Source organism: Octopus bimaculoides, chromosome 1 (genome assembly GCF_001194135.2).
Source record: "Octopus bimaculoides isolate UCB-OBI-ISO-001 chromosome 1, ASM119413v2, whole genome shotgun sequence".
NCBI classification, from domain to species: Eukaryota; Metazoa; Mollusca; class Cephalopoda; order Octopoda; family Octopodidae; genus Octopus; species Octopus bimaculoides.
This window is the reverse complement of record NC_068981.1, coordinates 13578595-13582499: the sequence shown is the minus strand read 5'-3', so window position 1 is coordinate 13582499 and position 3905 is coordinate 13578595.

The window sequence follows — 3905 nt, the reverse complement described above, 5'->3', positions numbered from 1 at the left end:
CTCACGTTCTTGGTATGCTGCTATATTTCATGTTGAGAACTTTTTAGGTCTTAATAGACACAAAATGTGATCTACTTCTAGCGCATTAATTGTCCACGTTAGTGGTCGACGTTATTTTTAAAATGTACCTTAATCCCCTGAGATTGCAGATAATATTTCTGAATCTCTTTGATTCTTTAAATGTGCTGTCCCCCTGATAATTAATCGATATTAATTAATATATTAATATATGACTAATTACCAGATCTTATAATAATTATATATATATATATATATGGTCTGATCAGTAAGTATTCCGACTGTTCCCATAGTAACGAAGCAAAAGTCCGCAGAGTAAAGCCACATGGCAAAGATTAACCGTGAACTCTGCTGTGCATGCGCACTTAGTTTTAACGTTCTAACTCACTTCCGCTGCTTACAGAAGTGCTTGGAAGGCAGGTATGTAGCGTGTGATCGTCGCAATGACCATGACACAGAAAAATTGTCATGGCGATAATTGCTCAGAGGCCAACACAAAGTTGAAGAAAATGTATACTGAGAGGTGTATGAGCCGCACACAAGTGTACGAGTGGTTCAGACGTTTACCAAGATGGCCGAAAAAAGTCGATATTTACGAATTTTCTAGGGGTCCCGCAACGAGCAGAACTGAGAAACCCATCGCAGATGTGCATGCAGCTGTGAGGAGAAATCGTCGAATCACCATCCGTGAGTTATCAGAGGTCGTTCAAAATTAGTTACGGTTCAGTTCAGTCCATTGTCACGGAAGATTTGTGTATGAGTTGCATGTTTGCCAAGTTTATGCCAAAACTGCTTTCAGCTGACCAAAAAGATACTCGGGTTTCAGTTGCATAAGGTCTCCTTGATAGTGTAATGAATGATGAAAACACTTTGAAAACTTTGCGTAGGTCCCTGAGCCAGTATTGTTAAGCTTTTGGCACAACTTGATGGTGATTCTCTGCTCAATTCTCTGTCATGGTCAATACGACACACCTTATTTCTATGCACTACTGTAAACAGGGGAAGTGAGCTAGAACGTTTAAACTTAGTGCTCATACGCAACATCCTTCAAGGTCAATCTGTACCAAACAACTTCACTCTACGTGGTTTAACTTTGTTACTATGACAATAATCTGGATACTTATTGATCAGATCACGTATATATGCCCACGCATATAGGTGTGTATGCGTGTACGTATGTGTTAGAGCCTGTACTTTCTCCCCTACCGCTTTACAACCCTTGTTTGTTTGTTTGTTTGCTTGTTTGCATCCTTCTAACATAGCAGTTCAGCTAAAGAGACTGATAGAATAAGTAGTAGACTTTAAAAGTGATGTACTGGGGCCGATATATTCGACTAAAGCCCTTTAACGCTGTATCCCAGCGCTATCGTATTCCAATGACTAAAACAAGTAAAATATGGAAGATCAAAGCTAAATTGGTGGAAATCATTTGTCTGAAACGCCATGACGTGCATTGAAGATATATGAAAAACGTATCCCCACACTCAAATCTAACTCGTGATTATCATGAGTTTTATGATATCTGTTCAACAGCTGTTAAAAGAAAATCAAGTATGTATTTTGGTTATCTCTTATCTTTTACTGGTTACATCCAGTAGCAAGAGCTATGCTGGAGCACTGCTTTTGAATGAGCTTCGGTTTCTTTTCTGTACTGTTTCTTAGTGAGTTAGACGGAGCTGCTCTTCTTTGTGCCTTCTCACGCGATGTGGTTTCATCATCTGGTATTTCAGATTAAAAAATTGGTCGAGACGCTCTTTGAAAACCTCTCACAAATCTCTGAAGTTGTCTGGTAGAATGTTGAGCTGTTGTGGACCCTTGAAACCTAAGTTGTTACAGTACTGGTTCCTTATTCTAGACGTGCAATTGACAATAAGCCACCAGCACCAACGACCGCTTCGAAAGGAGCCAATAGGGCGTGCAAGGCTAAGGCTGCTCATCTTGCCAGAGACAAGCAAAAAAAAAAAAAAAGAATAGACGGATGGAAAGTAATTCCATCTACATCTACAAAATGAGGAAACAAGTTCACACCGGCTCAGGTTTCTCTACAAAAGCTATATTTATAGTGAACGGTTTGCTCAAAGATTTGTTCGAAAGAACTACTTCTGAGTCCAGCTGCTTGGCTCACAACAGCAAAAGTTTTAGTTACATAAATACGTTCAAAATTTCTTGATATATTGAAACTTATATAAGGATTTAAAAAAAGAACGTTTATAAAAGTTTTTCTTTTTGTATTGGTTTCACGCCAATCATTAAACTTTTGTAAAATATGAAGTTACCTGTAGTTTAAAATTACGTTTTTTCCTCTCCTATATTACATTATTTCGTTGAAACGAGTCCAATAGTGCTAACTTTCAGAAATACTTTAAGAAAATAAAAATAAATGGAACGGTTGTTAACAATTTAATTTCATAACCATGGCATATTTCATGACATTTAAGACACATATTTTTCAAAAAAAGAAAAAAGGTAAAAATCTTTAAAAGTCACCCTGGGTCACATATTGGAAGATGGAATGGGATGAATCTAATAAGGGCATCAAACAGGATACATTTTATTCATTTATTTTGCTGTACCTTATATATTATCCCTGTTAACGTGGAAATCTTTTGGAAAACGAGTCTTTTGAGTCAAGAAGGTGATAAATAGTCCACGGATGCCGTACTGGGCACCCATGGACTTGAATCTTTTAAACATATGAAAGCTGTTATTCACGAATAAATCGTAATTTTTTTTTTTTTTTTTTTTTTTTTTTTTTTTGCTTAGCATCGCGTCTATCAAGAATGAACAGGTCTAATATGAAAAGAATAAGTCTTTTCTCGTGGAACAATGAAATTATAAACACATTTTCTTGTGCAGACAGTTGTTATCCACAAATGATCACGGCCATATAATATGTAACATGCATTCGGTAATTGTTTTAAGTGATTATTTAATTTCAAGAACAGAGTTGTCAGTTCACCATCTTCAGCCTTGAGCCAATTGAAGGGTGTGGCAGCTTGAGGAAAAGACGATGCATCAAAACCCATTTGTTATTCATTAAAGCTGTGGTAACTGGAGGTGCAATATGAAAGGAAGTGTCTTGCTTAAGGGTTCAACATGCCACTCGATCCAGCGATTGAATGCATGAATTTATAAGCTCGAGTCGATCATCCTAAGCCTGGCTTTCCGTCAGTTACGACGACGAATGAACAGACTGCTCATGAAATTAATGTGCAAGTAGCTGAGCACTTCACAGACCTGTGTACCCTTAACCTAGTTTTCAGGGAGATTCGGCGTAGCACAAAAGGTGACAAAGTAGGCCCTTTGAAATACAGGTACTACTCATTTTTGCCAGCTGTGAGGAGTTGAGTAAAATGAAATAAAGTCATTTGCTAAAAGACGAAATGAGCCACCGGGAATCGAACTCACGACCTTATGATTGTGAGTCGGATGCCCTGACCACTAAGCCATGCATCCTAAGCATTAGACCACGCTCCTCCACAATCTAGTACGTAATATTTTTCTGAGATGGTCGCTTATAACAGAAGAGACCCCCTTTCTTTGATTCGTCTCCCATATCTACCGGTGTGCCCTTGAGTGCATTTGGATACGTGTGGATATGTTTAATATTGTTATTTGCTGATATCATTTCATAACAACAAATGGCGTCGAGCTGCTAGAATCGTTAGAGCGTCACAAAAATACTTCACGGTGTTTGATCCGGCTCCTTACGTTCTGACTTCAAATACCGTGCGGGTCAGCTTTGCCTCCCATACCTCGGTAACAGAAAGTACAAGTCACTGAATTTGTGAGTCTCCACCAATTGTCTCTCTACAAAGTTATTATCCTTCGTTCGTATTGAATAACTGTTAATGGGGAGAAAATGTATAAAAAAAAAAAAAAAAAAA